The 25,541-nt window shown below is 49.9% G+C and overlaps 1 protein-coding gene across 1 annotated transcript in view; it reads left to right on the top strand.

Moving 5' to 3' along the window:
• Positions 1-25,541, top strand: part of ABHD12 (abhydrolase domain containing 12, lysophospholipase) — a 69,080-nt gene that overhangs the window by 12,396 nt on the left and 31,143 nt on the right. The gene's annotated exons all lie outside the window — the stretch shown is intronic.

Genomic DNA, 25,541 nt, shown 5'->3' with positions numbered 1-25,541 from the left:
CCTCATGGTAAAGAACCTGGTCCTAACATCCATTTTAAGTCTACCTTTCTGTGCTTTGAAGCCGTTGCCCCTTGTCCTATCACTGCAGGCCTTTGCACACAGTCTCTTAGTGTAGGTCCCTTCAGGTAGTGGAAGGCTGTTGTTAGGTCTGTCATTGCTTCTCAGCTGGCCACCCTGGGCCAGGTGTTGTGGAGGCAGGGAATTAACGTGGCCAAGTCAGGAATATATATAAAGATAGAATGCTTTGATTGTCCTGGAAACCCTGCCCCCAGGACTAGATGCAGACATTAGCCTCGTTCTGATTAGCAGATTCACTCAGGCTGTGGAGCTCTTACCAGCATCCCGCAGGTAAATTTGACTGCTTTGGCAGTCAGGAGCTGGGAAGGGCTAAGCTACCAAACAGAGCATTCCCACTATCAGTCAGGCTGAGCCAAAAGCTCTCTCACAGGTGAGCCAGGCTGTGTGAGAGAAAGGCCGGGCCAGAGGCTTGTCCTCTGCTCTCTCTCAAAGCCCCCCGAGGCTCCTTAAGGCCAACCAAGCTGCACAAAGGCAGTGCTTATGGTGGGAGCCATCCGAAGCAGGGACTGCCCTGCCCCCCAGCAGCTTGTCCTTGGGAGCCCAGGGGACTCCTTCGGCAGGAACTATCCAGGTGGGGAGAGCTCTAAGGCAGGAACCCCAAGGCAGGCAGCACCCCAATATTTATCCCCTTCCTAGACAAAGAGCTGAGCTAGCACTGCCTGGGCATGAAGAGCACAGCCAATGCCCAGCCCGATCCCAGCGCGGGCACTGCACGGGCACCCCTGGTGCTGGAGGGGCCCTTTGCTGCCCCCTGCACGCCTGCAGGGCAGGGGGAAACAGGTTTTTCACACCTTTCCTCTCCCATTCAAACCACTGAGGGAGAGGGAATTTGGGGCATACCGGACTCCAGGACGCAGGTTGTTGGCTAGTGTGATGCCAAGAATGGCTAGCTAAACTGAGTTTCTAGTATCAGCATCAGTCTTGGGTTCCCCTCTGCACTTTTCCATGTAGGTACCCTTTTTCCTCAGATACACACATATCTGTTTCCAGGCTCTTTCACTGGTGCAGAGGATCAGTGCTTCTGCTTCTGAGGAGCTCGGGTTTGAGGGTGACTTGCCTGCATGCTGTAAGTGGCTTGTAGCTGCTGAGCCAGGAATCCAGTTCTCTGCAGATTCAGTCTCAGGGTGTCACAGTGAGTCTGTGAGTGTGCTCCAGTATGCACTGTCTGTGTGTTTCTTTTGGGTGAAGACAACATTTGTGATGCTTTTGTTACAGCTTTGTTTCCTTGCCAGAACCTTCTGCTGCAGTACATGCAAGAGCTCCTTTGTAGCCAAACGTGTCTTGTGCTGCAGATGAAGAGCTCTTCCTGCTGAGTCCAGTTCCCTTTGAAAAGCACCGTGATGACTTCTTAGGAGGATACAACTCAGTTACTTTTATCTTTCCAGGCCTGAAGGACAGGTCAGATTATTTTGGTACTCATGCCAGCCTGTGACATTAGTCAACAGACCTCTACAGCAATTCTGCCCTACATACACCTGGAAACTCAGTGGGTTTTGGAAGGTTTTGGAGATTCAGTGGGTAGCTGCTCTGTTGGTGGTGATGTTAGCAGCTGCACTCTCATGTTGGTGTCAGTGGACAGCTTCTAACGTGGAGTGAGTGATTGTGAGCAAGGGAGATTGACTAAGGGTACAGAGTGAGAGCACTAGGTTAATGTAGCTGTGTCTGAATCAGTGCCATGAGGAGATTAAAAGAGGAAGTACTTCTAGTGTATTAAAAAGGTGCTTTAGGCTTCCTGTTACATTAAAGTCATTAGCCTGAGGTGCAATCTCTGCAGTTTTATTGCTAGGAGTTAATTTGCACTTAACATGGGAGAAGGTTTAACAGGTAAATGTATAGAACCATAGAATTGCTTTGGTTGGAGAAGACCTCTGGGATCATAGAATCCACACGTTTCTTGAGCACTTCATAGATGCTGATCAAAATAGATCTGCCCTGTGAGAGGCTGTCACAGATTAGTCAAGATTACAGCCTGCTTGGTGAAGGCATCAGTGGCAAAACTGTTTCTGCAGTGTACTTTGTGCTGTAGTTTATTTTATTGAAAGGGCTTGCATTGCTAGTGGGGAGTGTGTTATCTGTGGTGGAAACTGGCACAGAGGAGGGAAAAACAACTGGGAGGTTATCTTGGGCTTGATGCTTAAGCTCAAAGGTGTGTAATTTTGTCTATCAGCTATCCCAAGGATGAGACAATTACTGCTGATAAAACCGTGAGAAGGAGAGGGTTGGTATGGGCTGACAAATAGTGCAGTCAGCAGGCTGGGGTGGCTGAGGGAACAGTGAAGAGGTCACCAGAACACAGGTTAGGTGGAGCTGGCAGGACTGAGGGAGAGTGTAAAGGCTGGACCTGTGACTAGGAGCAAGGTTATTGCAGGTAATCACCTCCTGGAGCTGTCCTTTCTCCCGGGCCTGGCAGGGGCAGTGCCTGCACTCCAGGCTTTGCACTTCTCCCTGGCTGGCAGGCACCTCTCTCAAAGCGACAGATGTTGGTAAACAGGCAGCACTGACCTTCAGGAGTCTGCCTCTTTCTTCTTGAGGCAACTGACAAGCAGAGTCTCCTAACTTCTGCCTCTGTTAAATGCCTTGGTCGTTTGGAGTGTGGCTTTGAACTGGGAGAAAGGATGTCTGTGTTTGCTTTCCAAACCAGAGTGTTTGTTTAACCCAGTTTTGTTTCAACATCGTAACTCCTACTAAGTAGCAGAGCAGCAACAAAGGTTGTTGGGCTAGAAAATAAACTTTAAAACACAAACACTTGAAAATATTTGAGCTAAGTCTGACAGCTGCCCTCTCTTTGATCAGAACAAGCCTAACAAACCACAGGAAGGGAACTCCAGAGATGGAAAGAGGAGCATGAAAACCTTGAGCGCCGAAGTTGTCTTCTGAGTCTAGCAGACAGTTGAAACAAAACCTCTTAGTGTAGGGCATGCAGGATTGAGTGGTGCAAGTTGGTGAGTTTTGGTGGAGTTTGTTTTAGAAAGAGAAATAAAAATACTCCCCCTGGATAGGCTCTCAGTGTCACTTTTCAGTTTTTCCTCCTGTTTTTTGTTTTCTTTTCTGTAGCTGCCACTGCTGAATGGATACTGAGTGGCTTTAAGCATAGATAACAGAGTCTGGAATTGCTCTTTACACATCTGAAGAAACATGGATTTGATGGGTGCACCACGAGATGGATACAGAACTGGCTTGATGGCTGTGCCCAAAGAGTGGCTGTCAACAGGTCCATGTCCAAGTGGAGGCCAGGGACAAGTGGAGTCCCTCAGGGATCAGTCCTGGCACCAGTCTTGTTCAACATCTTTGTGGGTGCCATGGACAGAGGCACTGAGTGCAGCCTCAGCAAATTTGCTGACCACACCAAGCTGTGTGGTGCAGCAGTCAGGCTGGAGGGCAGTCAAGCAGAGCCTGGGCTGCAGCAGCAGAAGTGTGGCCAGCAGGGCCAGGGAGGTGATTCTCCCCCTCTGCTCTGCTCTGCTCTGCTCTGCTCTGCTCTGCTGAGACCCCACCTGGAGTACTGCACCCAGCTCTGGAGCCCCTGGGACAAGAGGGCTGTGGAGATGCTGGAGAGTGTCCAGAGCAGGGCCAGGAGGATGCTGAGAGGCTGCAGCAGCTCTGCTGTGAGCACAGACTGAAAGAGTTGGGGCTGTGCAGGCTGGAGCAGAGGAGGCTCCCAGGGGACCTTCTTGTGGCCTTCCAGGATCTGAAGTGGGCTACAAAAAAGCTGGGGAGGGACTTTTGAGGCTGTCAGGGAGTGACAGGACTGGGGGGAATGGAGCGAAGGTGGAAGTGGGGAGAGTGAGGCTGGAGATGAGGAGGAAGTTGTTGAGCATGAGAGTGGTGAGAGTCTGGCATGGGTTGCCCAGGGAGGTGGTTGAGGCCCCATGGCTGGAGGTGTTTAAGGCCAGGCTGGCTGAGGCTGTGTGCAGCCTGCTGTAGGGTAGGGTGTCCCTGGGCATGGCAGGGGGGTTGGAACTGGCTGCTCCTTGTGGTCCCTTCCAACCCTGACTGATTGTATGATATCAAGCTCAGAGTGGGTTGTGTGTGTGTGGTGATTTTATTTATTTATTTAATCCATAGAATCATTTTGGTTGGAGAAGACCTTGAAGAACAAGTCCAACCATTCTCTAACACTGCCAGGTCAGATGGGGAACCGTGTCCCTCAGCATCACATCCGCAACTTTGAAACACCTGCAGGGATGGGGAATGCAGCCCCCTCCAGGGAGGCATTTAGCACAGGTCATTCTTGAGAAGAGATGCCACTGTTCTTTGGTCACTTCTGTCTTGCATTTTCAGTAGGGGTGACATGAACAGCAAGAGCTGGTTTTCATTCTCAGCCTCTGAAAAGAATCTGGGCCTCACCTTTCACTTATATTATTGCTTCTTGTACACGAGATACCAGATAAAGAGGGGCAGCCCACATCTGTGGAAGTCTTGTAGGCTCTCTTTTCATGTCTTGTCCTGAGCTTGTCTTCTGCCTGTTTTCTTTCATGCATACAGCTGGAAACAGCTTGCTGGGAGAGCTGTCTACCAAGTCAAGGACATGAGCAAACTCCTGCCTTGGCATCATGGGGTCAGGCTTACCTTTTGGTGACTTAGTATTCTTGGTCTGCTGAGTTCACAGCTCTGGGAAGAGGAAGGAGAGCCTGGGTCTTTCATGCTTCAACCTTTCAGTGCTTTCAGTGCTTCAGCCTTTCTAGGTTGAAGTTTGGCCTCAATGATCCTAAAGGTCTCTTCCAATCAAAACAGTTCTCTGATTTCTGTTTTATTTTTCTTTGGTTCCTCTGCTGCCATTCTAAATGTGAATGGTTGGGATGAAATCACATTTGTACCCACTTAAAATGCAGGATAATTCTTCTTGCAAAAGAGATTGGTGTTGAATGAGAAGGGAAATGAGGCTGTGTGGAGCCTCATCTCTCTTACTGCTAGAGGTGTGCAGAATAAACAGCCTTGTGTGACATAACTGGAAAAGCACTTTTCAGTGGGATATAACCAAGCTCAGAGCAGTGAACAGTAAATGCGTTTGCCCTGTCTAGAGGATGATTTACCTTCCCTTGGCAGTGAAGCTTCCCCTGGGGTGTCTTTTCTGAGACAGAGAAGCCTACACAAATGAAGGTGATGCAACTGGAGCTTTGGAGTCAGGGCTTTCAGGCTGCAACATCCTTGCTTGTGAGGGAAAATGTGTGTGAGGTGTTGAAGAATCAGATCCATCTTTAGCCTTTCCAAGAAGGGAAGCCTGGCCCTGTTTGCTCCCCTAGAGCAGCCCTAGCTTATGTTTTGTAAAGCTTTGGTTGGTTTCAGAGCAGCTTTAGGAAGCAGGACTAAAGCTGACAGCATCAGTTTTGTACTGCTGAATGTGAAAACTGTGCATTGGACACAGTCATTGGGAAGATCCCATTCTCTTGTTGTTGCAAATCCAACAGAAGCACAGTGAATGCCCTTTTCTGCCAGCCCCTGATAGCTTTGTGCCATCCCTAGTGAAGCACTCTTCCCCTTTCACTGCCAAAGCAGGGACCACATTTCATAGAGTCATAGAATGCTGGCAGTTGGAAGTCTCCTCTAGAGATCACTGGATCTTGCCAGAGCAGGCTCACACAGAACAGCTCACACACAGCAGCACATCCAGGCATGATTTTAATGTCTCTAGAGAAGGAGACTCCACAACTTCTCTGGGCAGCCTGCTCCAGTGCTCTGCCACCTCCAGAGGAATGTTTTCCCTCATGCTGAGGTGGAACTTCCTGTGTTCCACCTTATATCAGTTGTTCCTTGTCCTATTACTGGGCACCACCCCAGGTCTCTCAGCCTTTCTTCACAGAAGAGATGTTCAAGTCCCTTAATTGCCCTTATAACTCTCCACTGGACTCTCTCCAGTGGATCCCTGTCTGTCTTGAATTGGAGAGCCCGAAACTGGACACAGTATTGCAGGTGTGGTCTCACCAGGGCAGAGTAGAGCAAGGAAGAACCTCCCTAGGCATTCTGGACACACTTCTCTCGATGTGCTCCAGGATACCATTTGCCCTCTTGGCAAAGTCTATCTCCATGGAACTGCTTTTTTTTCCCCTTTAGACTTTATGGTAGACTGGTGCACAGTGCTGCAAAATGTTCTGCTTCTCTGCAGCGAAGTAGAAATTCCATCACCTGCTTTTCAGCTTCTTGGGATGTATTTTCTGGCTTGGCTCATCAGAGTTGTATCACAGTATCATCAGGGTTGGAAGAGACCTCACAGATCATCAAGTCCAACCCTTTACCACAGAGCTCAAGGCCAGACCATGGCACCAAGTGCCACGTCCAGTCCTGCCTCGAACAGCTCCAGGGACGGCGACTCCACCACCTCCCCGGGCAGCCCATTCCAGTGTCCAATGACTCTCTCAGGGAAGAACTTTCTCCTCACCTCCAGCCTAGATTTCCCCTGGCATAGCTTGAGGCTGTGTCCTCTTGTTCTGGTGCTGGCCACCTGAGAGAAGAGAGCAACCTCCTCCTGGCCACAACCTCCCCTCAGGTAGTTGTAGACAGCAATAAGGTCTCCCCTGAGCCTCCTCTTCTCCAGGCTAACCAATCCCAGCTCCCTCAGCCTCTCCTCGTAGGGCTGTGCTCAAGGCCTCTCCCCAGCCTCGTTGCCCTTCTCTGGACACGCTCAAGCATCTCAATGTCCCTCCTAAACTGGGGGGCCCAGAACCGAACACAGTTGTGTAGGATTACCAAAACCTCTGCTTTTAACTGTCATTAATTGCTCAAGCCTTTGTCTTTTTGGAGATGTTTCCCCAACAAGATAATAGCTAAATCTGGAATCATTGAATAAATCATAGAATGGTTTGGGTTGGAAGGGACCTTAACAATCATCTAGCTCCAATCCCCCTACCATGTGCAGGGACACCTTCCATGAGCCCAGGTTGCTCAAGGCCCTGTCTGACCTGACCTTGAACACTTCCAGGGAGGAGGCATCCCCAGCTTCCCTGGGCAGCCTGTTCTAGTGTCTCACAGCACAAAGGAAAGCAGGAACAGCTTAATTTTGCCAGCTATCTGTGAAACACACTCCTGTTCAAGGTATGCCAGAGCCTGACAGCAGTTCTGTGGATCAGTCCTTTAATCATGGCTGTTGTTTTTGGCCATGCACTGCCCGTTTAAGCCTCCCTTTTTAAACAAGTCACAATTACAGAGCCGTTGTGACTGTCAGCTAAATGTCACTGTGCTCAGCTGACAGTCAGCACATGTGATGTTTTGGCATTGTTCAGTGTTCTTGTTTGCTTGTATGTCTCAAACAGGGAACTGTTGGTTTATTGTAATCAAAATGTATTACTAGTGATGTGTTCTGGTCTAAATGGTGGCAGGATCCCTGCTAACACAAAAGCTGCTTTGTCTTCCTTCAGACTTCTAAAGAGCAATGGCTTCTGATCTCTGCCAGCAAAAGCAGAGCTATTTCAGTCAGACAAAGGCAAAGGTTGGACCAGGTGATCCTTGGGGTCCCTTCCCACCTGGCATTCTGTGATTCTGTGGGATACAAAATGAAGGTCTTCCTGCATTTAAAATGAAAGATGTTTGCAGTACACAAATGGTGCTTTTGCTCAGGTGGTTTCAAAGAGAGCCAAAGCCACAAACCCTTCCAGCAGTGGCCATTCTCAAGCTGTGTGGCTGGTGACTGTCTTCCACAAATTGTTGTGTGAAGAAAAGGTTTTCTGCTCTCAGAGTTGTGCAGCTTGGAAATGTGGACCTGTTCATAGATGTGTGTCCACAGGAGCAAAGTCTGAACCTGTGCATTCCTGTTGCTGCTGGAAAGTTCTCACAGGTGCAGTTACCAGTTCAGGAAAGCTTGTGGCTGTCACACTCTGGGACATGGTTTGGTGGCCATGGTGGTTATAGGTTGATGTTTGGATTTGGTGATCTTGGAGGTCTTCCCAAACAAAACAGTTCTGTGATTCCCTGCAAGCCTGGCAGGTTTGCAGTGCATTAACCAGTTCTGAGTGGTGGTAGGAGGAGGTGGCCTGGCCATACTGGATGCTTTTTCAGTTAGAGTATGCATTCAACAGGTGAATGGCTTTATAAAACCATAGAATGTTAGGAATTGGAAGGGACTTCTAGAGAGTATCCATCCAGCTTTCATGCCAAAGAAGGATCACTTAGGGCAGGGCACAGAGGAACCCATCCATATGGGTTTGGAATTATCTCTAGAGTCAGAGACTCCACAGTCTCTCTGGGCAAGCTGTTCCAGTGCTCCAGCACCCTCACAGTGAAGAAGTTTTTCCCCATGTTGAGGTGAAACTTGCTGTGTTCCAGCTTATACTCACGATGTTTAACAGCAGCTGGGAACTGTGGTGGAGTGTTTAATGTCTACATTGGTTTTGCTCTTGTGCACCTTGATCATTGCTCCTTGTGAGCAATGCAGTAGAGAGAAATGAGCTCTACAAGTCTGACTCAGCTGGTCTCAAACTCCTGGTTTGCATTTCTGGTGCTCTTTGAGTCTTTTTATGATAATGTTCTGTTTTTTCCTCTTTCATTTGCAGAGAGCTTTGTGTTCCCCAGCTCATGGACTAGTAGCTGTCTGTGCCTTTAATATAAACCAGCTGTCAGCTGTGAAATGAGTGAAAAACTTTAAAATTTAGTTAACACTGTGGAGGGAAAATTGGTAAGGGACTTTTTAGGGTGTTGGGTAGTGATAGGACTAGGGAGGATGGAGCAAAACTAGAAGTGGGCAGATTCAGATTGGATGTTAAGCTCTTGACCGTGAGGGTGCTGAGACACCAGAGCAGTTGCCCAGGGAGGTGTTAGAAGCCACTCCCCTGGAAGTTTTTGAGGCCAGGCTAGATGGGGCTCTGAGCAACCTGATCTAGTGTGAGGTGTCCCTGCCCATGGCAGGGGGATTGGAACTAAACAATCCTTGAGGTTCCTTCCATCCCTGACCATTCTGTGATTCTGCTTGCCCCACAGTGAACCATAGGATAATAGAATTAACCAGGTTGGAAGAGACCTCCCAGCCCTAGCCAGTCAACCAGACCATGGCACTAAGTGCCCCAGCCAGGCTTGGCTTCAACACCTCCAGGGACGGTGACTCCACCCCCTCCCTGGGCAGCCCATTCCAATGCCAATCACTCTCTCTGCCACCAACTTCCTCCTAACATCCAGCCTAGACCTGCCCTGGCACAACCTGAGGCTGTGTCCCCTTGTTCTGCTGCTGGTTGCTTGGCAGAAGAGCCCAACCCCACCTGGCTACAGCCTCCCTTCAGGTAGTTGTAGATGGCAACGAGGCCTCCTCTTCTCCAGGCTAAACAAGAAGTGTTTCAGTATCTCAGTGCCAAGCTCAACTAAGGATCTAGTATGAGTGATTTTGGAGTTGGTTAGAATCATAGAATGTTAGGGGTTGGAAGTGTCCTCCAGAGGTCATTGAATCCAATGTCCCTGTCAAGTTAGGATCACCCAGGGCAGGTCACACAGGAATACGTCCAGTTGGGTTCTGAAAGTCTCCAGAGAAGGAGACTCCACAACCTCTCTGGGCAGCCTGCTCCAGGGCTTTGCCACCCTCACGGTAAAGAAGTCTCTCCTGATGTTGAGGTGGAACTTCTGTGTTCCAGCTAATGTCCATTGTTCCTTAACCTATTACCAGGCACGACCAGAAAGAGACTGTCACCTCCATCCTGACACCCACCTCTCAGGTGTTTATACACATCAGTAAGATCCCTCTCAGCCTTCTCCATGCTAAACAGCCCCAAGTTTCTGAGCCTTTCTCCATAAGAGAGGAGCTCAAGACCCTTAATCAACTTCATAGATACCTGTCTGTTTGGAACTGGGGAGCCCAGAACTGGGCACAGTATTTCTCTGTCTGTTTCCAACTGGGGAGCCCCAAACTGGGCACAGTATTTCTCTGTCTGTTTCCAACTGGGGAGCCCAGAACTGGGCACAGTATTTCTCTGTCTGTTTCCAACTGGGGAGCCCCAAACTGGGCACAGTATTTCTCTGTCTGTTTGGAACTGGAGAGCCCCAAACTGGGCACAGTATTTCTCTGTCTGTTTCTAACTGGGAAGCCCCAAACTGGGCACAGTATTTCTCTGTCTGTTTGGAACTGGGGAGCCCCAAACTGGGCACAGTATTTCTCTGTCTGTTTCTAACTGGGAAGCCCCAAACTGGGCACAGTATTTCTCTGTCTGTTTGGAACTGGAGAGCCCAGAACTGGGCACAGTATTTCTCTGTTTGGAACTGGGGAGCCCCAAACTGGGCACAGTATTTCTCTGTCTGTTTGGAACTGGGGAGCCCAGAACCGGACACAGTATTTCAGGTGTGGTCTCATCAGGGCAGTGTCAGATTAGTGTCAGTAGCACTGCTGAGGAATTAGGAGAAAGCATGCTCTTAGAAATTAAAGAAATGGTTTGTACTGGAAAGGTTCTGGTGCCAACTGAACAGCTGTTGCAGAAGATGCATTCAAAGCAAGTCAACAACCTTAAAACCCTAATCCCCAAGCCTGCTTTTCTGTCCCAAAAGTAAATTGTTCAGTTGCCTAGGGTATAATTATTCATTGTTTACTACATACTTAAAATAACAGAAGCATCTGCTCCTTTCTTCTTGAACGCAGCTTCCAGGTTAATCTTGTCACACAAATGCTAATGCCCTTTTACCCAAGCATGGAGGAGGAACAGCTGTTGCTTGTACCATGCTGTCAGGAGACACTTTCAATCAGTGTTGCATTGCTGAATGATCAACTCCTCCTTGTCTCCTGAGGTATCCCAGTATCACCAAGGTTGGAAGAGACCTCACAGATCATCAAGTCCAACCCTTTACCACAGAGCTCAAGGCCAGACCATGGCACCAAGTGCCACGTCCAGTCCTGCCTTGAACAGCTCCAGGGACGGCGACTCCACCACCTCCCCGGGCAGCCCATTCCAGTGTCCAATGACTCTCTCAGGGAAGAACTTTCTCCTCACCTCCAGCCTAAATCTCCCCTGGCACAGCCTGAGGCTGTGTCCTCTTGTTCTGGTGCTGGCCACCTGAGAGAAGAGAGCAACCTCCTCCTGGCCACAACCTCCCCTCAGGTAGTTGTAGACAGCAATAAGGTCACCCCTGAGCCTCCTCTTCTCCAGGCTAACCAATCCCAGCTCCCTCAGCCTCTCCTTGTAGGGATGTGCTCAAGGCCTCTCCCCAGCCTCATTGCCCTTCTCTGGACACACTCAAGCATCTCAATGTCCTTCTTAAATTGAGGGGCCCAGAACTGCTCCAGGGGAAAAAAAAAATTAGATGTAGCTCTCATGTCCCTGTCCTGTGGGGTGGATAAATCTTGTGCCAGCCTTTCCCTACCTTGTTTTGTTTGGTTTGCTTTCTGCAAATGTGTTTTGTTGCCAAAGGCTCCTGCATTGCTCCGTTATCTCTGCTCCGTTATCTCTGCCTTACCCTCACTTTATGGACTTACTGCTTTGTTTGGTCACAAGCAGTGTTCCCTAGGACTCAGTGCTGGGGCTGGTCCTGTTTGACCTCTTTGTCAGCGATTTAGGTAAAAGGGTTGGATGCAGTCTCAGCTTGCAGTCTCAGTCTGCAGTAAACTTGCAGAGCACAAAAAATTAAGTGGGAGTGTTGATCTGCTTGAGGGTAGGAGGGGTCTGCAAAGAGGTCTGGATAGGTTGGATCAATGGGCTAAGGTCATTTGTATGAGGTTTAACAAAGCCATGTGCTGGGTCCTGCACTTGTGTCGCTACAATCCTATGAATGCTCCAGGCTTGGAAAGTTGCTCAGCAGAAAAGGACCTGGGGGTGCTGGGTGAGAGCCATCTGAACATGAGCCAGCAGAGTGTTCATGTGGTCAAGAAGGCCACCAGCATCCTGGCCTCGATCAGGAATGGTGTGGCCAGCAGGAGTAGGACAGTGATGGTGCTGCACCTTGAACTAGTATTTGGTTTTGGGCCTCTCAGTATAAGAAATTGAGGTGCTGAAGCAATGGAGGGTGATGAAGCTGGTGAGGGGTGTGGAGAAGAAGTCTTGTAAGGGTTGGCTGAAGGAGATGGGATTATTTAGTCTGGGGAAAAGGAGGCTGAGAGGAGGCCTCATTGTTCTCTACTGCTTCCTGAAAGGAGGTTGGACTGAGGCTGATGTCGAACTCTTCTCCCACATAACTATTGACAGGGTGAGAGGAAGTGGCCTGAAGCTGCTCCAGGGGAGGTTTAGGTTGGATATGAGGAAAAATTTCTTTGCTGAAAGAGTGGTCAGGCATTGGAACAGGCTGCCCATAGTCTGAGTGCTGATGCCACAGTTCCCTGTTGTGATGCACTGGGGTCTTCTTTCTTGCAGGTCCCACCCAAAATCTTTCCCTAATTCCTCAAGCTGAAATGTAGTTACTGAGGTCTTAGTAGATGAAGCTTGCTGAACCCTTCTGAAAATGCCAGTTCAGAAACCCCAAGAAACCCCAGTTCATGGGCATGACTGGCTGGATAACTTCCTTCTTGCTGTTTATTGTTTTAAGTTAATGTTTAATCACTTGATCCTAATCAGAAGGAGGCATGAAAGCAGTCTGAGTGAGGGGCAGGAAGAGTTAGAATGGGGGAATGTGGGAGCTTCAAGTTTCACACCTCATCTGCATTCAGGTAGTTGCAACAACCCACCAAAATGAGGTGCCCTGTAGGCAACTTCTTGTTTTGGGGCTGAAATGGATAAGGAAGCTTCAGGAAAGAGCTTGGGGATAGATGTCTTGTGATGGAAGGAGGGAAAGTGCATTGATGAAGAGGAATGCTGCTGGATGAGAAGCTGGATGTGAGCCAGCAATGTGCATTTGCAGCCCAGAAGGCCAATGTCATCTTGGGCTGCATTGAGAGAAGTGTGGTCAGCAGCTTGAGAGGTGATTGCTACTCTGCTTTGCTCTGGTTGAGATCTCACACAGAGTTATTGTCCAGCTCTGGGGCTCCCAATCCACGAAGAACATGGACCTGCTGGATTGGGTCCAGAGGAGGGCCACAAAGATGATCAGAGGGCTGGAGAACCTCTCCTATGGAAAGAGGCTGTGAAAGAGTTGGGAATGTTCATCTTGGAGAAGAGAAGGCTCTGGGGAGACCTTATAGCTGCATTTCAGTACCTGAAGGGCACCTAAAATCATAGAATCCTCCAGTCCAGCCTAGCACCCAGCCCTAGCCAGTCAACCAGACCATGGCACCGAGTGCCTCATCCAGGCTTTGCTTCAACACCTCCAGGGACGGTGCCTCCACCACCTCCCTGGGCAGCCCATTCCAATGCCAATCACTCTCTCTGCCAACAACTTCCTCCTAACATCCAGCCTAGACCTGCCCTGGCACAACTTGAGACTGTGTCCCCTTATTCTGTTGCTGGCTGCCTGGCAGCAGAGCCCAACCCCACCTGGCTACAGCCTCCCTTCAGGGAGTTGCAGACAGCAATGAGCTCTGCCCTGAGCCTCCTCTTCTGCAGGCTGCACACCCCCAGCTCCCTCAGCCTCTCCTCATAGGGTTTGTGTTCCAGGCCCCCCACCAGCCTACAGGAAAGCTGGGAAAGGACTGTTTAGGAGGGCAGAGGTGATAGGATGAGGGGCAGTGGTTTTAAACTGGAGCACAGTGGATTTGGGCTGGGCATTAAGGAGGAAGTTCTTCACGGTGAGAGTGGTGAAATACTGGAACAGCTTGCTCAGAGGTGTGCTGGAGGCTTCATTCCTTGAGACATGCAAGATCAGACTTGATGTGGCCCTGCACAGCCTGATCTAGTTGGAGGTGTCCCTTCTGACTGTAGAAGGGTTGGACAAGATGAGTTGGGAGATTTGAGACTGAGTCAATGACTGAGAGAGTCATTGGACACTGGAATGGGCTGCCCGGGGAGGTGGTGGAGTCGCCGTCCCTGGAGCTGTTCAAGGCAGGACTGGACGTGGCACTTGGTGCCATGGTCTGGCCTTGAGCTCTGTGGTAAAGGGTTGGACTTGATGATCTGTGAGGTCTCTTCCAACCTTGGTGATACTGGTGACACTGTGATACTGTGTTTCCTTCCAACCCAGCGCAATTTGTGAGCCTATGAATGTGACTAAGGCAGCAGTTGTAGTGTCTGTGAGCCGAAGGCACTGCCAGAAGAGAAGGATGTGGAGGCTCCTTCTTCAAAGAAGCTTTTCTACCACGGCTGCTAAACTACAAACCGATCAATGTGTTCATGTATTTGCATGTATCCATGGTGATACAGATGCAGGTCTTTCCTGCAGGGAGCTTTCTTTTGTGGGCATGGGAATGTTTGCCAGCCTCAGGCTACACGCATGTATGGCAGTGAGTGGGGAAGTGAGGTTAAGTGCACCTGTACCCAGGTAGAGCTTGTCAAATGAACTTGGGGAACTTCTCAGACTGGAAGGTGATGTGAGGGACTTTTTAAGAGGTGACAGTCACTGATGGTGTGCCCCAAAGATCAGTGCTGGGCTCAGTCCTGTTCAGTATCTTTATTGATGATCTGGACAAGGGGATTGAGTCCAGCATCAGTAAGTTTGCAGATGACACCAAGCTAGGAGCAGCTGTGGAGCTGCTGGAGGGTAGGACAGCCCTGAAGAAGGACTTGGACAGGCTGGATGGGTGGGCAGAGGCCAATGGGATGAGATTGAACAAGGCCAAGTGCAGGGTTCTGCACTTTGGCTACAACAGCCCCAAGCAGGATTGCCCTTACTCAGGTGTGTGACCTTGCACTTGATGGTGTTGAACTTCCTGATGTTGGTATGGGCCCTATTCTCAAGCCTGTCCAGGTGTCTCTGGATGGCATCACTTCCCTCCAGTGCATCAACCAGGCCACACAGCTTGCTGTCACCTCCAGCCTTGCTGAGGGTGCACTCAACTCCACTGTCCGTATGGCTGATGAAGTGGAAGGGTGATAGAGTCACCATTCCTGGTGGTGTTCAGGAAAGGTGTGGCCATGGCACTTTGGGGCATGGTTTAGTGGCCATGGTGGGGTTAGGTTGATGGCTGGACTCTGTGAATCTAGAGGTCTTTTCCAACCAAAACCATTGTGTGATTCTGTGACCCCTAATTCTTCACTGCTGGCTGTCTTACTGTCTACCCAAATTGTGCTGCTTTGAAGCTAGCTAGAATGTTTAGGTGAGAAGAACTGGATTCCAGGCTGTGAAAGGGAAACAAGGCTGATGTCTGCTGCACTCAAAGGCTTGCTGAGATGGATGAGAACAGGAGTACAAACCTAGATAAGGCATTCGGGCACTGCCTGGGCTCTGGGCTGCATTTCTCTCTAACCTCACCTTCTGTCTCTCTGATTAATCCACCTGCTTCCTAACCCCCCTGGCCACCCTCCATTCTTCCTTGGGCATAAGGCAATGTCTGGGGTAAGGTAGAGGGGTGGGAGAAGGTGGAAGGGCAGTTGGGAGTCCCTCCTGGGGACTCAGGTTTCTGGGAGGGCTGCTGTGTGTCTGTGGGCTGAATGGGCTGCCCGGGGAGGTGGTGGAGTCGCCATCCCTGGGGCAGTTCAAGGCAAGGTTGGATGTGGCACTTGGTGCCATGGTCTGGCCTTGAGCTCTGTGGTAAAGGGTTGGACTTGATGATCTGTGAGGTCTCTTCCAACCCTGATGATACTGTGTGTGATACTGTGTGTGTGTTCCCTTTTCCCTTGTCTGTGTATCACTGTATATCCTGTAACTATATGTTTGTCTCTTGTGCTAAGCTGTAAATACAAAGCTTCATTCCATTTCCAGAGCCTCTGAGTCCAGTCTGGATGATTTCCAAAGGGGATGGGGAACACCCAAACCATCACACAAATGCAAAACACCTCTGTTCTGAATGAAAACAGAACCTTTGGCCATGTGTAAATTACCAGAAGTTGTCATGGCTGATGGTATCCTCCCAGAAAATCAATCATTTCTTCCTTTAAATGTGTGTCTGGAGATACAGTGTGCAAAGCAGAAACCACTTCAGATTTTGCCTGCGTTTGGACAGAACACAGAAGATGAGCAGAACTGGGGAGGGACTATTTGCAAGGTCTTGTACGAGGATGAGGAGGAATGGGTTCAAACTGGCAGAGGGGAGATTTAAACTAGGTGTTAGGAAGAAGTTCTTTCCAGCAAGGGTGGTGAGACACTGGCACAGGTTGCCCAGGGAGGCTGTGACTGCTCCCTCCCTGGAAGTGTTCAAGGCCAGGTTGGGTGAGACCTTGGGGCCATCTATTCTAGTGGAAGGTGTCCCTGCTTATGGCAGGGAATTGGAGCTGGATGAGCTTTGAGGTCTCTTCCAAGCTAAACCATTCTGTGATTGTATGATTCTAACACCCTTTGGTGAATGGAAGAAGAAAATGTGGTGTCAGTGGGGGAAGTTTTGCTTCTGGGGTGACTTAGGTTTGGGTGTTTTGGATTGAGGTTGGATGTTTTCTGTTGCTGTTTGGGGGGTTTCTCCTGCAATGATCTTCCTCAATATATTTAGCTTTTAGCTGCTTATTCTTTAACACATTTGTAGTTTCCAGCTAAGGCAAATTGAGTTTCCTGTTAAAAAGGGAGTAAGGAGTCTGTTGTTGCTGCTGCTGCTTTGGCCTGAGCACACCAGAAGCTCCCCATGCAGGGCATTTCTTTCCTGAAGCAGCTTCTCTGTAGAGCAAGAGCAGTTTAATTGAGCCAAATTGCTCACTAAAGACTTCCCTAATAATTTCACAACGGCTGTACTATAGCACTTTGTCTGTGAGTTATCAGGAGAAGGGAAGCTGTTTCTTAATGGCTAGAGGCTCTGCCCTGGTTGCATTTTAAGTAGACATCTCCCTGGAGATGAAGGGTAAATGTCACATTACCGATTAGCATTTGGCAGGGGGTACCAGAGCAGAGAGGGAGATGTCTGAGTTCAGACTCTGAAACAAGAGCAGCTACATCAATTCCTGAGCTCTGACAGCATTCCTTGGACAATGTGCTCTTCTGTCTTTTATGTTCCTCCCTTCCAGCTTGTGGCTGGGTCCTACTAAGTGCTTTTGCAAGCCCAGACATTCGAAGAGCCTGTGTTTTGATGTGCTCTGCTTGTGTCTGGAGGAGTTCAGACCTGACTCTTGGTGCCTTTCTAAACAAGTTGGATGCTTTGGGGTTATTTTTCTGTAGAACTGAAACTCAGGTGTATGCAGTAGCCCTCCCCCAGGAGCTCTCCGTTTGGCACTGGTTAGGGCAGCTCGCTGGGGAGCCCCCACCCTGCCTGGTTTCTCACCTGGGTTAGTTCTGGGTGAGAAGGTGGTGATGGCAGAGTCACCTCAAGCGTGAGGGACAAGAAAACTGTAAGGCTGTGCTAGCTCTGAGCAAGCAGCCAAGTGAGACAAAGCCTTAATGAAAAGCCCCAGTTTTCTCACCAGAGAGAGCTAAATTAGATCCTGATTGATTGCTCAGCAACAGAACGTCAGCCACGCTTCAGTGGTCCTCTCCCACACTCCCATGCCGCGGACGGCAGTGGGCGGTAGGTGCTAATCACAGAATCAGGGAATCGTTTGAGCTAAAAAAGACCTTTAAGACTCACTCCAGACGTTCTCCAGCTCTTCTGAAGCTAGTGCTGAACTGTGTCCCTCAGCACCACCTCCCTGCCTTTTCGAAACACCTCAGCAATGAGTATTCAACCACCTCTCTGAGGAGCCTGTTCCAGTCTGGGAACCCTTTCAATGAAGAAGTTTCTTATGATATCCAACCTAAACAGGTCTGGTGCAACTTGAGAATAATCCCCTCAGGGATCAGTGCTGGGCCCCATCCTCTTTAACATCTTCATAGATGATCTGGATGAGGGCATGGAGTCAGTCATCAGCAAGTTTGCAGATGACACCAAGCTGGGGGCAGATGTGGCTGGGTTGGAGGGCAGAAGGGCTCTGCAGCAGGACCTTGACCGCCTGCACAGATGGGCAGAGTCCAAGGGGATAGCTTCAATAGCTCCAAGTGCAGGGTGCTGCACTTTGGCCACAGCAACCCCATGCAGAGATACAGACTGGGGTCAGAGTGGCTGAGAGCAGCCAGACAGAGAGGGATCTGGGGGTGCTGATTGATACCCACCTGAACATGAGCCAGCAGTGTGCCCAGGTGGCCAAGAGAGCCAGTGGCATCCTGGCCTGCATCAGCAATGGTGTGGCCAGCAGGAGCAGGGAGGTCATTCTGCCCCTGTACTCTGCACTGGTTAGACCACACCTTGAGTCCTGTGTTCAGTTCTGGGCCCCCCAGTTTAGGAGGGACATTGAGATGCTTGAGCGTGTCCAGAGAAGGGCAACGAGGCTGGGGAGAGGCCTTGAGCACAGCCCTACGAGGAGAGGCTGAGGGAGCTGGGATTGGTTAGCCTGGAGAAGAGGAGGCTCAGGGCAGACCTTATTGCTGCCTACAACTACCTGAGGGGAGGTTGTGGCCAGGAGGAGGTTGCTCTCTTCTCTCAGGTGGCCAGCACCAGAACAAGAGGACACAGCCTCAGGCTGTGCCAGGGGAGATTTAGGCTGGAGGTGAGGAGAAAGTTCTTCCCTGAGAGAGTCATTGGACACTGGAATGGGCTGCCCGGGGAGGTGGTGGAGTCGCCATCCCTGGAGCTGTTCAAGGCAGGACTGGACGTGGCACTTGGTGCCATGGTCTGGCCTTGAGCTCTGTGGTAAAGGGTTGGACTTGATGATCTGTGAGGTCTCTTCCAGCCTTGGTGATACTGTGACACTGTGATACTGTGATTCTTCTCTTCTTGTCACTTGTTACTAGGGAGAAGAGACCAACCCCCACCTAGCTACCACCTCCTGTCAAGGAGTTGTGGCAAGTAGGAAGGTCTCCCCTCAGCCTCCTCTTCTCCTCACTAAACAACCTCAGTTCCCTCAGCTGCTCCTCACCAGACCTGTTCTCTAGATCCTCCACCAGCTTTGTTGCCCTTCTCTGGGTCTGCTCCAGCACCTCTATGCCTTTCTTGTAGCGAGGGCTCCAAAGTTGAATGCAGTCCTGTAGGTGTGGCCCCGCCAGTGCTGAGTGCAGGGAGACAATCCCTTCCCTGGCCCTGCTGGCCACACTGTTGCTGACAGAGGCCAGGATGCTGTTTGCCTTGGTGGTTGCTGGGGCACACACACTGGCTTATCTTCACCCATTTGTTGATCACTTATGGGAGTGGTTGTGGAAAGCTGGTTTGAATTTGAGAGGAGAGAGCTGTGGTCTGTTGGGATTAGCCCAGCCACAATCTTGTGTGGTGTTACTGAAAGCTGTGGGGTTTGTGTGTGGTCACCTTGCAGGGTTTTACAGTGGATTGCTCTGCAGAGCCTGGCTCTTGAGTACTTCTTCTGGGCTCCTTTCACTACAGCTGCAGGCAGACTTTGTGTAGCTTGCTACTGATTGCGCAGTCTGGACCTGATGATCTTGAAGGTGTCTTCCAGCCCTGTTAATTCTGTGACTTCTGCTGCTGCCCTCTCTGCTGCTCTCCACAGGGCAGTCTGGTTTTGATGTCATTAGAATCATAGAATGAACCAGGTTGGAAGAGACCTCCAAGCTCAGCCAGTCCAACCTAGCACCCAGCCCTAGCCAGTCAACCAGACCATGGCACTAAGTGCCTCAGCCAGGCTTTGCTTCAACACCTCCAGGGATGGTGACTCCACCACCTTCCTGGGCAGCCCATTCCAATGCCAATCACTCTCTCTGACAACAACTTCCTCCTAACATCCAGCCTAGACCTGCCCTGCCACAGCTTGAGACTGTGTCCCCTTGTTCTATTTGTGGTTGCCTGGGAGAAGAGCCCAACCCCACCTGGCTACAGCCTCCCTGCAGGTAGTTACAAACAGCAATGAGCTCTGCCCTGAGCCTCCTCTGCTGCAGGCTGCACACCCCCAGCTCCCTCAGCCTCTCCTCACAGGGTTTGTGTTCCAGGCCCCTCACCAGCTTCGTTGCCCTTCTCTGGACACCTTCCAGCACCTCAACATCTTTCTTGAATTGAGGGGCCCAGAACTGGGCACAGTTGATACTAATATCCTAAAGCTTACTGCTTTGTACTGTTTCCTCTGTCATTCCTGTCTTGTTTCTGCTTTCCTGAGTTTTCTTCTGCTTTAGGAAACTGGGCTCAAGGTATGGAAATGATGTCATTGGAAGTCTTGCTGGCTTTCTTCACCTCTTCAATTGTCAAGTTTGCCATGGGAAGTATTTAAATCTGTTGAACCTTTCAAAATGTATTTTTGTATCCAGAGCTGGCTGGCAGTGTCTTACTACTATTTGTTTGCTTGTTTTCCCTGATGAAAAATGACAGTTCCTTTAGCTTGCCAAGGAAAGTGCATCAGTTTTAGTGATAAATGTTTCTGAAGTCTAGAATGTGGTTCCTGCATGAGAGGAGGCAGAGAAGCAGTTGTGGTGTAGGCAGGTTTTGGATGGGTAGGTTTCTGTGAGTGCCCCTAGCAGTTGCCAGTTGAGGGGGACTGGAGTGTCTCTCTTTGCATTATGCTGAAAACCCTCTTCTCTAGTGTGATGGTTTGGGTGTTCCCTGCACCCCCACACTTAGGAAACCACCCACACTAGACTCTGGAAATGGAATGAAGCTTTGTATTTACAGCTTAGCACAACAGACAAGCAGACGGTTACAGGATATGCAGTTATAGACAGACACAGACAAGGGAAAAGGTAACACAGAAACACAGCAGCCCTCCCAGAAACCTGAGTCCCCAGGAGGGGCTCCCAACCACCCTTCACCTTCTCCCACCCCTCTACCTTACCCCAGACATTGCCTTGGCCCAAGGAAGATTGGAGGGTGGCCAGGGGGGTTAGGAAGCAGGTGGGTTAGTCACACAGATGGCAGGTTAGGTTAGGGAGAGAAGTGCAGCCCACAGAGCTCAGAGAGCAACTCCATTATCTGTATTTGTGTTCTTGTTCTTATCCATCTCAGCAAGCCTATGAGTGCAGCAGACATCACCAGTGTTCCCTTTTCACAGCCTGTATTCTAATTCTTCTCACCAAAACGTTCTAGCTAGCTTCAAACTAGCACACCTAAAGCTTTGTCTTGAATCTAGGGCTGCAGATGCTGTTTAGATCTTGAAAGATGCACAACAAAACTATTTCTCCATCCCAGTTGTTTGTGTCATTCAGCTGGTGTGCAGCAGCCAATATTCACAGAGAGTGGAGGGGTTTTAGTTCTCGCAGACTGGTGCAAAGTCAGGAGCCAGGTGTGTTCCACAGAGCTAGCCCTACCTCTTTACAGAGTTCCATACTCTTGCCTCAGTTCACAGAATCACAGAATGGTAGGAGCTGGAAGGGACCTCTGCAGTCCAACCTGCCTGCTAGTGCCTCTGTCAGGTTGCATAGGAATGTGCCTAGGCATGTTTTGATAGTCCCCAGAGGTAGATCTCTCTGGGCAGCCTGTTCCTGTGCCCGGACACCCTCAAAGTAAGGAAGCGTTTCCTCTAAGAAGGAAGCCTCCTTAGCATGCTCTGCATACCTATTGTTGTTTTTCTTCTCCACTGCTTTACAGCTTCTTTGCCTTCAATTAAAACAGCAGTACCTACAAAATGAATAAGGCATGCTCCAAGAGGAGTTGGTCCATGTAGGTAAGGGGCTTCTCAGTTCAAGGAGGGGTGTGTGTGTGTTTTAAGTATTAGAATCATAGAGTGGTTTAGGTTGGAAGAAACCTGAAAGTTCATCTAGTTCCCAACCCATCCCCCATGGGTGATGACACTGTTCACTAGACCAGGTTGATCAAGGCCCCATCCAGCCTGACTTCGAACACCTCTAGGAAGGGGACATCCACAGTCTCCCTGGGCAACCTATTCCAGCATCTGGGCACCCTCACTGGAAAGAATTTCTTACCAATCTCCAGTTTAAATCTCCTCTCTTTCATCTCAAAGCCATTCCCCTGCACCCTGCCACTACAAGGCTTTGTAAAAAGCCCCTCCCCAGCTTTCCTGTGGCATCTTTCAGGTACTTATAAGGCAGCTATAGGGTGTTCCTGGAGCCTTCTCTTCTCCGTGCTGAACAGCCCCCAACTCAGCCTGTGCCAGTAGGGGAGGTGCTCCAACTCTCTGTACATCTCTCCTCTAGTCCCGCTCCAACAGTTGGATGCTCTCTGTGTGTTGGGGGCTGCAGAACTGAGGTCTCAGGAGAACAGAGTAGAGAGGATCATCTCCCTTGTCCTGCTGGTCAGTGGTATGCTAATGAGTAAAGTTCAGTCGTTAGGAACACACATCTCAACGGTATTACATCTTCATGGCTTGCTGATAAGTTTCTTCCATTAGCAAGTTCTTGTTTCTTTAACTCCTGATGTCCTTGGCATCGTCTCACAACCTTTTGTTTTACTGTGATGGGAACTTCCAGCACAAGCCAGCCACCACCAGTCTGTCAGCACTTCTTCAAGCCTTCAGTCCCTAGCAAGGCATGCATTGTTTGCTCCAAGTGGCCAGTGTTGTACCATAAAGCTTCTGGTCAGTGGCTCCCCCTTAGAACACCACTATAGTATATCCAACCCCACCTAAACCAGTGTCCCTGTAACCTAGGCATTCACTCAACCAGTTTCCTTTAAATAACATTGTATCACTTGTATTTCATAGAATCAACCAGGTTGGAAGAGACCTCCAAGCTCATCCAGTCCAACCTAGCACCCAGCCCTGTCCAGTCAACCAGACCATGGCACTAAGTGCCCCAGCCAAACATTTTGGCTTTTTATCCCTCTCAGCAAACCAATGAATGATGCAGACTTCATCATTATTTTCTTTTCACAACCAATGATCTAACTTCTCTCATGAAAATATTCTGATTGGCCTCAAACTAGTGTTCAAACTCTTCACAGCAGTGAGGAGCAGGTTTAGTGTGTCAGCTCCTAAAATCACCAGATGGGAGATTAGTAATTCTGTGCTTCTTGGAAAAACTGATTTCTGCTTTCAGCTGCCAGCAGTTCCCAGTACTGCAAACTGGCTGCTCGGTGTTGTACAATCTCATTTCTGCTTGAGACTGTTGCTGAGAAGCAGAGGAACTTGTACTGCCTGAAGGGTTTACATGGATTTTAGTTCTTGATTGCAGTGGTACGTGAGGGCATCAGTGTTTCTGCACATAAAATGTTAATCAGCCAGATCACTTGGGTCACAACAACCCCAGGAGCGCTCCAGACTTGGGACAGAGTGACTGGAAAGCTGCCCAGGCAGAAAAGGACGTGGGGGTGTTGGTTAACAGCCAGCTGAACATGAGCCAGCAGTGTGCTCAGGAGGCCAAGGAAGCCACCAGCATCCTAGCCTGGACCAGGAATGGTGTGGCCAGCAGGAGCAGGGAAGTGATCATGCCCCTGTACTCAGCATCCTGAGGCTGCACCTTGAAAACTCTGTTCAGTTTTGGGCCTCTACAAGAAAGACACTGAGGTGCTGGAGCATGTCCAGAGAAGGGCAACAAAGCTGGTGAGGGGTCTGGAGAACAGGTCTGGTGAGGAGCAGCTGAGGGAACTGAGGTTGATTAGTCTGGAGAAGAGGAGACTCAGGGCAGAGCTCATTGCTGTCTACAACTCCCCGAAGGGAGGCTGTAGCCAGGTGGGGTTGGGCTCTTCTCCCAGGCAACCAGCAACAGAACAAGGGGACACAGTTGTGCCAGGGCAGGTCTAGGGTGGATGTTAGGAGGAAGTTGTTGTCAGAGAGAGTGATTGGCATTGGAATGGGCTGCCCAGGGAGGTGGTGGAGTCACCGTGCCTGGAGGTGTTGAAGCCAAGCCTGGTTGGGGCACTTAGTGCCATGGTCTGGTTGACTGGCTAGGGCTGGGTGCTAGGTTGGCCTGGATGATCTTGGAGGTCTCTTCCAACCTGGATTATTCTATGATTCTATGAACTCTCTGAAAGGAGGTTGGAGTGAAGTGGAGGTTGGTCTCTTCTCCCTAGTACCAGGTGACAGAACAAGAGGAAGTGGCCTGAAATTGTGTTAGGGGAGGCTTAGGTTGGATATGAGGAAAAATTGCTTTATGGAAAGAATGATCAGGCATTGGAAGAGGCTCCCCAGGGAGGTGTTGGAGTCAGCATCCCTGGAATTGCCCAGGAAACGTGTGGGCATGGCACCTGGTGATACGGATTAGTGGCCATAGCGGGGTTAGGTTGGCAGCTGGACCCAATGATCTTAGAGGTCTTTCCCAACTGAAACAATTCCCTGACTGTGTCCATGAGTTTTGCACCTTTATGTGTATGGCCACGTTATATGTACAGCTGTGTCTGTGGCAGCTACTTTGAAGCAATAGGTATATTTTGAGGGAAGAAATGCTGAAGTAGCTGTTGTGTGATGCTTTGGGTTTTGTTTGATTTTTGTCTTTGGTTCGTTTTTTTTAGTGTTGTTGGTTTTGGGGTTCTTTTGTAGCTTGCTCTTCCCAATCAGAATGTTTAGGAGAAGAGGAGAAATACTATGAGGACAGCTGGCAGAGTTGAAGTTATTCAGCCTGGAAGAGAGAAGGCTTCAGAGAGACAAAGCAGCCTTCCAGTACCTGAAGAGGGTCAACAAGAAATCTGGGGAGGGACTCTGGACAAAGGCTTATAGAATCATAGAATCAATCAGGTTGGAAGAGACCTCCAAGATCATCCAGGCCAACCTAGCACCCAGCCCTAGCCAGTCAACCAGACCATGGCACTAAGTGCCTCAGCCAGGCTTTGCTTCAACACCTCCAGGGATGGTGACTCCACCACCTCACCTGGGCAGCCCATTCCAATGCCAATCACTCTCTCTGCCAACAACTTCCTCCTAACATCCACCCTAGACCTGCCCTGGCACAACTTGAGACTCTGTCCCCTTGTTCTGTTGCTGGTTGCCTGGGAGAAGAGCCCAACCCCACCTGGCTACAGCCTCCCTTTGGGTAGTTGTAGAGAGCAATGAGCCCCCACTCCCCCCCCCCTCCCCCCCCCGAGCCTCCTCTAGTGATGGGATGAGGAGGAATGGCTTTGAGCTAGAAGAGGGCAGATTTAGACTGGACATTAGGAAGAAATTCTTTCCAGTGAGGGTAGTGAGACACTGGAACAAGTTACCCAGGGAGGTTGTGGATGCTCCCTTCCTGGAGGTTTTCAAGGCCAGGCTGGACAGGGTCTTGATCAACCTTGTTTAGTGGAAGGTGGCCCTACCTGCAGCAGGGGAGTTGGAACTAAACCATCTTTAAGGTTCCTTCCAACCCAAATCATTCTGTGCTTCTCTGAAAACAGAAACAAGAGGCTGGGACAAACTCAGGCTGGAGGCACGAAGAGTGGTGCCGCAGGTGGGAAATGTCAGACTGCTTTATGAAAGAACTTTGCTCTGCAGGGTGTTGAGAGGTCTGGATCCTGTCAGCTGAGCGAGGCAGAATGCCTGCTGCAGCCTGGCCACGAGGTGCTGTGTGATTTTATCACTCTCCTTAGGCTCAGTTCCTCAAAATACCTGCAAATGGACTGGAGCAAAGCCTCGCTGCTAGCCATGTAAAGGGGAAGTGCTGTCAGGCTGCGTTCTGGGGACAAACACGTGCTGTGCATTTCTAAAGATGTCCCCATCTGTGGAATCAGCAGGAAAAGGCTTTTGTTACAGTGTGGTTCCAGAGGGGAGTTTCTATTCCCTTTTTCTCAGCTGCGATCAGCAGCTGGCGCTTTGGTTGCCTCTGCTTCTCTCCTGCAACTGAGGCTACGGGAG

This window comes from Pogoniulus pusillus, chromosome 25, assembly GCF_015220805.1.
Source record: "Pogoniulus pusillus isolate bPogPus1 chromosome 25, bPogPus1.pri, whole genome shotgun sequence".
In the NCBI taxonomy this organism is placed as follows: Eukaryota; Metazoa; Chordata; class Aves; order Piciformes; family Lybiidae; genus Pogoniulus; species Pogoniulus pusillus.
The sequence above is the reverse complement of the archived record's forward strand: the minus strand, read 5'-3'. Positions and strand labels throughout refer to the sequence as shown.